The sequence below is a fragment of the Nerophis lumbriciformis genome, linkage group LG03, assembly GCF_033978685.3.
Source record: "Nerophis lumbriciformis linkage group LG03, RoL_Nlum_v2.1, whole genome shotgun sequence".
NCBI lineage: Eukaryota > Metazoa > Chordata > Actinopteri > Syngnathiformes > Syngnathidae > Nerophis > Nerophis lumbriciformis.
In genome coordinates, this window is record NC_084550.2 from 60,446,134 (window position 1) to 60,457,500 (window position 11,367).

At 39.8% G+C, this 11,367-nt stretch overlaps 1 protein-coding gene across 1 annotated transcript in view; it reads left to right on the plus strand.

Annotated features, from left to right (window-relative positions):
• The window catches only part of fgd5b (FYVE, RhoGEF and PH domain containing 5b), a 96,047-nt gene continuing 84,680 nt past the window's right edge, over positions 1 to 11,367 (plus strand). Inside the window, exons 1-2 of the mRNA XM_072912857.1 lie at positions 1 to 27; positions 102 to 205. The gene's annotated coding sequence lies outside the window, so the exon portion shown is untranslated. The remainder of the gene's footprint in view (positions 28 to 101; positions 206 to 11,367) is intronic.

The following is an 11,367-nucleotide window of genomic DNA, read 5'->3' on the forward strand; positions in this document are numbered from 1 at the left end:
CCTGCCACCGTTCCCACGTCACAAGCGGTGAGTCTCGGCTCCCCGCATTCCCTCTGGTTCCCTGACTGCATCTTGGATCTCGACCTCCCGCCCGGACACAGATTTTTGACGCCTGGCTATAGCCCCCGACTTCCTGCCTGTGCCTGCCTCGCCCCTATTGGACTTCCGCGCCTCTCTTTCAACACTACCGGTACAACACACTATGGTAAATACTTGGTAAATACTTGTATAGCGCTTTTCTACCTATAAGCATACTTGCCAACCTTGAGACCTCCGATTTCGGGGGGTGGGGGGAGAGGGGCTTGGTTAAGATATATATATATATATATATAAGAAATACTTGACTTTCAGTGAATTCTAGCTATATATATATATATATATATATATATATATATATATATATATATATATATATATTTTTTTTTTTTTTTTTTTTTTATTACATATATATATATATATATATATATATATAAATAAAATAAATACTTGAATTTCAGTGTTCATTTATTTACACATATACACACACATAACACTAATCTACTCATTGTTGAGTTAAGGGTTGAATTGCCCATCCTTGTTCTATTCTCTGTCACTATTTCAGAACACACACATTATACAAATATACATTATAAAATCAATAAGAAAACGGGAGCTCTAATTTGGGAGTCTGAATTAGGATCAGAAGTTCCTATATAAACATTGCGCACTCACGTCGCCTTTTTGTATTGATTACTGCAGCTGTGCACTGGATTCATTCACAAATACAAACTACAACTCACAAACACTTTAGAGTTAGGCTCCACCATTATAAAGATCACATGGATATTATTCAGTGAGTTGATTCACCAAAACTAACCTGTTATACAGGATTAAAAAGCACACAGGACGTTTCAATTGTTCACAGACAGGTCACTCATCAGAATGACAAGACACTTCCGGTCTGCAGGTGATAGCATTCAATTGGGAAGAAACGCCCTACTGCCTCCTACTGACCAATGTGAATACTGATAAATGTGTAATGACAGCTCCAAAAACGAATTCAAACCACAAAATAAAATAAATAAATCAACACAACAATGTGACACATTATGGGTGGGTCACATATGCATGTACAGTAGATGGCAGTATTGTCCTGTTTAAAAGTGTCACAACATTGCTGTTTACGGCAGACGAACTGCTTTACGGTAGACGAAAACTTGACTGCTGTTGTTGTGTGTTGTTACCGCGCTGGGAGGACGTTAATGAAACTGCCTAACAATAAACCCACATAAGAAACCAAGAACTCGCCCTCCATCATTAGCTGTTTATATTGTGGGAAAGCAGACGTGAGAACAGGCTGTCAACACGTCACTCAGGTCCGCATGGAGCTGGAGGGGGCGTGGCCTCCAGCTCCGCCTGAATTTCGGGAGATTTTCGGGAGAAAATTTGTCCCGGGAGGTTTTCGGGAGAGGCGCTGAATTTCGGGAGTCTCCCGGAAAATCCGGGAGGGTTGGCAAGTATGCCTATAAGGTACTCAAAGCGCTTTGACACTATTTCCACACTCACCCATTCACACACTGATGGCGGGAGCTGCCATGCAAGGCGCTAACCACCAGGAGCAAGGGTGAAGTGTCTTGCTCAAGGACACAACGGACGTGATTAGGTTGGTAGAAGCTGGGGATCGAACCAGGAACCCTCAGGTTGCTGGCACGGCCACTCTCTCAACTTCCCCACGCTGTCCCCTACAGCTAATCTCTAGACATAGTCACACACCGCACACATTTTGGATTAGTACACACACTTCATTTATTATGTATATATAAAATAAGCATAGAGCTTAAACGACATCCCTCCTGTCTGTGCCTTCTCCTTCCCCCTGTACACGTATCAGCGACGTGGCGAAGGACAAGTGTTTCTGTGGCGAGGCCGCTACAAAAAAAATGAGGGTACCGTCAATGTTCCCTCTAATTGTTCATGTGTGTGAGCAAACACAAAAACTACCTGAGCATTCAGTGGAGCACATGTGAGCAACATCACCAGCAGCACACCTGTCTCAAACCAATCTTTTATAATAACACTTAAATGACAGGAGTCATTTTCATGAGATCATTTTCTAATATTAGTGATTTGGCCCACTTGTAATGAAAATAAAAGAAATCTTGTTTTTCATAATCTATGGATTAGTATTGTACAATATGTCTGGGTGGGAGTCCTGCTTTGGAAATCATGTGTACCCCTTTCAGAGATCGCATTTAGTTCCCCTTAAAGGGGAACATTATCACCAGACCTATGTAAGCGTCAATATATACCTTGATGTTGCAGAAAAAAGACCATATATTTTTTTAACCGATTTCCGAACTCTAAATGGGTGAATTTTGGCGAATTAAACGCCTTTCTAATATTCGCTCTCGGAGCGATGACGTCACAACGTGACGTCACATCGGGAAGCAATCCGCCATTATCTCAAACACCGAGTCAAATCAGCTCTGTTATTTTCCGTTTTTTTCGACTGTTTCCGTACCTTGGAGACATCATGCCTCGTCGGTGTGTTGTCGGAGGGTGTAACAACACGAACAGGGACGGATTCAAGTTGCACCAGTGGCCCAAAGATGCCAAAGTGGCAAGAAATTGGACGTTTGTTCCGCACACTTTACCGACGAAAGCTATGCTACGACAGAGATGGCAAGAATGTGTGGATATCCTGCGACACTCAAAGCAGATGCATTTCCAACGATAAAGTCAAAGAAATCTGCCGCCAGACCCCCATTGAATCTGCCGGAGTGTGTGAGCAATTCAGGGACAAAGGCCCTCGGTAGCATGGCAAGCAATGGCGGCAGTTTGTTCCCGCAGACGAGCGAGCTAAACCCCCTGGATGTCTTGGCTCACACCGTCCCTTATGCCACCGAAGATGATCAAGAGAAGAATATCGACCCTAGCTTCCCTGGCCTGCTGACATCAACTCCAAAACTGGACAGATCAGCTTTCAGGAAAAGAGCGCGGATGAGGGTATGTCTACAGAATATATTAATTGATGAAAATTGGGCTGTCTGCACTCTCAAAGTGCATGTTGTTGCCAAATGTATTTCATATGCTGTAAACCTAGTTCATAGTTGTTAGTTTCCTTTAATGCCAAACAAACACATACCAATCGTTGGTTAGAAGGCGATCGCCGAATTCGTCCTCGCTTTCTCCCGTGTCGCTGGCTGTCGTGTCGGTTTCGCTTGCATACGGTTCAAACCGATATGGCTCAATAGCTTCAGTTTCTTCTTTAATTTCGTTTTCGCTACCTGCCTCCACACTACAACCATCCGTTTCAATACATGCGTAATCTGTTGAATCGCTTAAGCCGCTGAAATCAGAGTCTGAATCCGAGCTAATAGCTTGCTGTTCTATGCGCCATGTTTGTTTGTGTTGGCTTCACTATGTGATGTCACAGGAAAATGGACGGGTGTATATAACGATGGTTAAAATCAGGCACTTTGAAGCTTTTTTTAGGGATATTGCGTGATGGGTAAAATTTTGAAAAAAACTCAGAAAAATAAAATAAGCCACTGGGAACTGATTTTTAATGGTTTTAACCCTTCTGAAATTGTGATAATGTTCCCCTTTAAACATCCTCATGTTGCACAATGAAATGTAAGCATGGGATGAAGTGTGCATTCCTGTAACTTTCTCTAGTAACAGCATTCCATGATTAATATCAATAAATTAACATTAATAATAAATGACAGTAGAATAAGCACACGTATGACCGAGGAGTCATAGTGTAACTTTGTGTGGTGTTTGAGTTGTCCGACTTTTTGTGTGGCCATAAACGCACCAGTGGCTTAGTGGTATGGGTGTTGGTAACAGATGACAAGTTGGTTTTGGCCTGGTTTGTACGGCAGAAAATGACTAGTTTTTCGAGATATAAGTTTTTTACTGATGTTTTGGTGTGGTTATGGTCGAATATAAACAGTTTTGCTCAATAAAGTGATCGATATAATTCCTGTCCTCGAAGCATCTCGATAGACGTTACAATAATTGAACGGTGTTCAATTGAACGGTGTTGACGAACACCGTTAGTGCCGCTTGCATTGCAAAATTACACAGAATAAATGTGTTTATTTTGTTTAGAATTCAGATGGGATTTGATTTGGTGCGCGGCATATATTTGCTGTGCGCAGAGGACGCTTGAGCAGTGCGCAATTGCGCAGGCGCGCACCTTAGAGGGAACGTTGGGTACCGTATTTTTCGGACTATAAGTCGCTCCGGAGTATAAGTCGCTCCGGAGTATAAGTCGCACCGGCCGAAAATGCATTATAAAGAAGGAAAAAAACATATATAAGTGGCATTTTTTGGGGAAATGTATTTGATAAAAGCCAACAGCAAGAATAGACATTTGAAAGGCAATTTAAATAAATAAAGAATAGTGAACAGCAGGCTGAATAAGTGTACGTTATATGAGGCATAAATAACCAACTGGTATGTTAACATAACATATTATGGTAAGAGTCATTCAAATAACTATAACATATAGAACATGCTATACATTTACCAAACAATCTGTCACTCCTAATCGCTAAATCCCATGAAATCTTATACAAACCCCGTTTCCATATGAGTTGGGAAATTGTGTTAGATGTAAATATAAACGGAATGCAATGATTTGCAAATCATTTTCAACCCATATTCAGTTGAATATGCTACAAAGACAACATACTTGATGTTCAAACTGATAAACTTTTTTTTTTTTTTGCAAATAATCATTAACTTTAGAATTTGATGCCAGCAACACGTGACAAATAAGTTGGGAAAGGTGGCAATAAATACTGATAAAGTTGAGGAATGCTCATCAAAAACTTATTTGGAACATCCCACAGGTGAACAGGCAAATTGGGAACAGGTGGGTGCCATGATTGGGTATAAAAGTAGATTCCATGAAATTCACAAACAAGGATGGGGCGAGGGTCACCACTTTGTCAACAAATGCGTGAGCAAATTGTTGAACAGTTTAAGAAAACCCTTTCTCAACCAGCTATTGCAAGGAATTTAGGGATTTCACCATCTACAGTCCGTAATATCATCAAAGGGTTCAGAGAATCTGGAGAAATCACTGCACGTAAGCAGCTAAGCCCGTGACCTTCGATCCCTCAGGCTGTACTGCATCAACAAGCGACAGTGTGTAAAGGATATCACCACATGGACTCAGGAACACTTCAGAAACCCACTGTCAGTAACTACAGTTGGTCGCTACATCTTTAAGTGCAAGTTACAACTCTCCTATGCAAGGCGAAAACCGTTTATCAACAACACACAGAAACGCCGTCGGCTTCGCTGGGCCTGAGCTCATCTAAGATGGACTGATACAAAGTGGAAAAGTGTTCTGTGGTCTGACGAGTCCACATTTCAAATTGTTTTTGGAAACTGTGGACGTCGTGTCCTCCGGACCAAAGAGGAAAAGAACCATCCGGATTGTTCTAGGCGCAAAGTTGAAAAGCCAGCATTTGTGATGGTATGGGGGTGTATTAGTGCCCAAGACATGGGTAACTTACACATCTGTGAAGGCGCCATTAATGCTGAAAGGTACATACAGGTTTTGGAGCAACATTTGTTGCCATCCAAGCAACGTTACCATGGACGCCCCTGCTTATTTCAGCATGACAATGCCAAGCCACGTGTTCCATCAACGTGGCTCATAGTAAAAGAGTGCGGGTACTAGACTGGCCTGCCTGTAGTCCAGACCTGTCTCCTATTGAAAATGTGTGGCGCATTATGAAGCCTAAAATACCACAACGGAGACCCCCGGACTGTTGAACAACTTAAGTTGTACATCAAGCAAGAATGGGAAAGAATTCCACCTGAGAAGCTTCAAAAATGTCTCCTCAGTTCCCAAACGTTTACTGAGTGTTGTTAAAAGGAAAGGCCATGTAACACAGTGGTGAACATGCCCTTTCCCAACTACTTTGGCCCCTGTTGCAGCCATGAAATTCTAAGTTAATTATTATTTGCAAAAAAAAAACAAAGTTTATGAGTGTGAACATCAAATATGTTGTCTTTGTAGTGCATTCAACTGAATATGGGTTGAAAATGATTTGCAAATCATTGTATTCCGTTTATATTTACATCTAACACAATTTCCCAACTCATATGGAAACGGGGTTTATACGTCTAGTCTCTTATGTGAATGAGATCAATAATATTATTTGATATTTTACGCTAATGTGTTAATCATTTCACACATACGTCGCTCCTGAGTATAAGTCGCACCCCCGGCCAAACTATGAAAAAAAACTGCGACTTATTGTCCGACAAATGCGGTATGTGGAACTCACTGGCATTTGGTGAGGTAGACCTGCCTGATCCAAAGTACAAATACAAGAGGAACAATATGAATGTATTTGGTTAGATGTGGATGCATGGCACCCTGCTGAGAGGTATAATATAGTGACTCCCTCCTAGCGAAGGGAGGTAACCAAAAATAGGTCTCACAATGATGCGGTGCACTTTAGGATAGTTAGGATCTTCAAAGCACTTTCCAGATTCTATTAGCATCACAAACCTGATCCAAAAATGATTGGCTTTTCCCAAAGAGACCATCTCTTAATATCCCGGGGCGGTTTCCTAAGCGCTTTTTGGCGCCTCACTCTGGCATGCGTGATTTAACCAGTTGAGTCTTAATGACCTATTATCCTTAATGGGACCCGCGGCACTCCCTTCTCCCCTTCACTTGTTTTTATGTCCGTGCCTCGCAATCCAAGGACGGATCCTCGATCGAGCCAAAAAGCTCATCATGGGTTTTGGTCTCCGTCGGATGCCTTGTAAACGACTTGTGCTGCTCTCCGCTTGGCAAGCATGGCCGCCGTCCAATAGTCCAAACATGTTGGTTTGACATGGATGACTTGGATTCCCACTTTCTACGTCGTAGTTGGGTCGTTAAAGTGCAGAGTGGTAAAAGTGCCCAGAGGCTTAATTAAAACTCTAAACACCCTTGAGGACCTTGTTTGAGCTTGAACCATGACCACGGATCTCACGGCCACTGTCGGATCTTTTACTTCAAACCTTGGAGTTGTTTACGTTTCATTGGAATCCTGTACCACGGCAGATATGATGCACTTTAGAGTAGTCCGTGTACAGCTTGAATAGCCGTATAGATTTACTATCCATGGCAAATGAGTGAAGTCCACATTGTGTAAACAAATGACAACACTCAAAGTCCGTCAATCAAAGCACGGTCCTTCACACTCACTTTCTACGTTCCCATGGTAACAACAGAGTTACCGGTATGTCCATCTCTAGCTATAAGCTAATGTTAGCTCATTGCGCCAACTGAGATTTAAACGGTGCTTCCCTTAGGACGGGGGGGGGGGAGACTTTTTGACTTGGGAGCCAAATGGCTAAATACATATTGGTTGAGGGCCGAAAACCGACTGCATGTAAAAAAATAAGAGTTGTAGAAATGATTGGAAACTCAAGACAGCCATGACATTATGTTTTAACTTTAAAACTTTTTAACTTTTACACATATATATATATATATATATATATATATATATATATATATATATATATATATATATATATATATATATATATATATATATATACGTACGTGTGTGTGTGTGTGTGTGTGTATATATATATATATATATATATATATATATATATATATATATGTGTGTATATATATATGTGTGTATATATATATATATATATGTATATATATATATATATGTGTGTGTATATATATGTTTGTGTATATATGTATGTATATATGTATGTATACATATATACAAACCCTGTCTCCATATGAGTTGGGAAATTGTGTTAGATGTAAATATAAACGGAATACAATGATTTGCAAATCATTTTCAACCCATATTCAGTTGAATATGCTACAAAGACAACATATTTGATGTTCAAACTCATAAACTTAATTTTTTTTTTGCAAATAATCATTAACTTAGAATTTCATGGCTGCAACACGTGCCAAAGTAGTTGGGAAAGGGCATGTTCACCACTGTGTTACATCACCTTTTCTTTTAACAACACTCAATAAACGATTGGGAACTGAGGAAACTAATTGTTGAAGCTTCGAAAGTGGAATTCTTTCCCATTCTTGTTTTATGTAGAGCTTCAGTCGTTCAACAGTCTGGCGTCTACACTGTCGTATTTTACGCTTCATAATGCGCCACACATTTTCGATGGGAGACAGGTCTGGACTGCAGGCGGGCCAGGAAAGTACCCGCACTCTTTTTTTACGAAGCCACGCTGTTGTAACACGTGCTGAATGTGGCTTGGCATTGTCTTGCTGAAATAAGCCATGAAAAAGATGGCGCTTAGATGGCAGCATATGTTGTTCCAAAACCTGTATGTACCTTTCAGCATTAATGGTGCCTTCACAGATGTGTAAGTTACCCATGTCTTGGGCACTAATGCACCCCCATACCATCACAGATGCTGCCTTTTCAACTTTGCGTCGATAACCGTCTGGATGGTTCGCTTCCCCTTTGGTCCGGATGACACAATGTCGAATATTTCCAAAAACAATTTGAAATGTGGACTCGTCAGACCACAGAACGCTTTTCCACTTTGCATGAGTCCATCTTAGATGATCTCGGGCCCCGGGTTTCTGGATGTTGTTGATAAATGGCTTTCGCTTTGCATAGTAGAGCTTTAACTTGCACTTACAGATGTAGCGACCAACTGTAGTTACTGATAGTAGTTTTCTGAAGTGTTCCTGAGCCCATGTGGTGATATCCTTTAGAGATTGATGTCGGTTTTTGATACAGTGCCGTCTGAGGGATTGAAGGTCACGGTCATTCAATGTTGGTTTCCGGCCATGCCGCTTACGTGGAGTGATTTCTCCAGATTCTCTGAACCTTTTGATGATATTATGGACGTAGATGTTGAAATCCCTAAATTTCTTGCAATTGCACTTTGAGAAACGTTGTTCTTGAACTGTTTGACTATTTGCTCACGCAGTTGTGGACAAAGGGGTGTACCTCGCCCCATCCTTTCTTGTGAAAGACTGAGCATTTTTTGGGAAGCTGTTTTTATACCCAATCATGGCACCCACCTGTTCCCAATTAGCCTGTTCACCTGTGGGATGTTCCAATTAAGTGTTTGATGAGCATTCCTCAACTTTATCAGTATTTATTGCCACCTTTCCCAACTTCTTTGTCACGTGTTGCTGGCATCAAATTCTAAAGTTAATGATTATTGGCAAAAAAAAAATGTTTATCAGTTTGAACATCAAATATGTTGTCTTTGTAGCATATTCAACTGAATATGGGTTAAAAATGATTTGCAAATCATTGTATTCCGTTTATATTTACATCTAACACAATTTCCCAACTCATATGGAAACGGGGTTTGTACATACATATATATGTATATATATATATATATATATATATATATACAGTATGTGTGTTTATATGTATGTATATATATATATATATATATACAGTATATATATATGTATGTATATATATATGTATGTGTGGGGAAAAAAAAATCACAAGACTATTTCAGAGATGAAATAGTCTTGTGATTTTTTTTTCCCACACATACATATATTGCGCTCTACTACGGTATCGAGCACTATTTTTTGGATAACCTTATTAAGACATATATATATATATATATATATATATATATATATATATATATATATATATATATATATATATATATATATATATATACATGTGTATATATATATATATATATGTATATGTGTACATGTATGTATATATACATATATATGTATATATATATACATACATATATATGCATGTATGTATGTATGTATGTATGTATATATATATATATATATATATATATATATATATATATACAGCATGTACATATATAGTACATATATTAATATAATGGTATGTATATTTAATATAATTGGATTACTATTATTATAATCAATCAGAGATATCAAGCAGCTAAAATGTGCCTAACATAGATAAGTGTAGAGAGTGTTTTGCATTTTCCCCATCATGCTTTGTAATTTAGAATTTTCTATGGTGCATGGACGTGTTTTAAAAAAAAAAAAAAATATCCACAAAGTTTGGTGAGCAGGTTATTTGTGACTATTTTGTGTTAGATGGATTTTTTTTCATTTTTTTTTTGGGAGCATGACTTGGGAAGGTTGTTTGCATTGGGTCATATAAATAAATGCTGCGTTTGAATCCACTTAGACCCACACATAATTAAAGGTCATCGACCTGATTTACTCACTCTCTCCACATGATGTCGACAAAGTATCGTCGAAAATGTCAGACTTTTAAATTGAGTCAACATTTCCCAACTAAACTACCGTATTTTCCGCACTATAAGGCGCACCGGATTATTAGCCGCACCTTCTATGAATTACATATTTCATAATTTTGTCCACCAATAAGCCGCCCCGGACTAAAAGCCGCGCCTACGCTGCGCTAAAGTGAATGTCAAAAAAACGCTGCGCTAAAGTGAATGTCAAAAAAACAGTCAGATAGTTCAGTCAAACTTTAATAATATATTGAAAACCAGCGTTCTAACAACTCTGTCCCAAAATGTACGCAAATGTGCAATCACAAACATAGTAAAATTCAAAATGGTGTAGAACAATAGCAACATAATGTTGCTTTAACGTTAATGTCACAACACACAAAATAAACATAGCGCTCACCTTCTGAAGTTATTCTTCATTCGTAAATCCTTCGAATTCTTCGTCTTCGGTGTCCGAATTGAAAAGTTGGGCGAATACGGGATCCAAAATGGCCGGTTCCGTCTCGTAGAAGTCATCGGGAGTCAGTGTCGCTGTTGTTCTGTGAATCCTGCCTTCCGGAAAGCTCGGACCACAGTTGTGACCGAAATATCTGCCCAAGCATTTACGATCCACTGGCAAATGTTTGCGTATGTCGTCCGAGGCTGTCTGCCCGTCTTAGTGAAGGTGTGTTCGCCTTCGGAGCTGTGTGAAAAAAGCCACCCGGCCTCTTCGCGTAAACTTCCCTTAACCACTCGCTCATCTTTTCTTCATCCATCCATCCCTTCGAGTTAGCTTTTATGATGACGCCGGCTGGAAAGGTCTCTTTTGGCAAGGTCTTCCTTTTGAATATCACCATGAGTGGAAGTTAGCATGGCAAGCTAGAACCACAGTGAAGGATGACTTCATTCCCTGTGGTGCGAATATTCACCGTACGTGCTCCCGTTCCACAGTGCGGTTCACAGGAATATCAGTTGCTGTGAAATACGGTAGTAATCCGTGTGCGGATGGAGAGATTGCGTCTTTTTATGAACCGGATCGCTTATTAGGAGCCATTTTGTGGTCTTTACAGATGTAAACAGGAAATGAAACGTACGGTGATATCCGCGCGTTTTTTCTTCTTCTTCCGGGGGCGGGTGAAGCGCTTC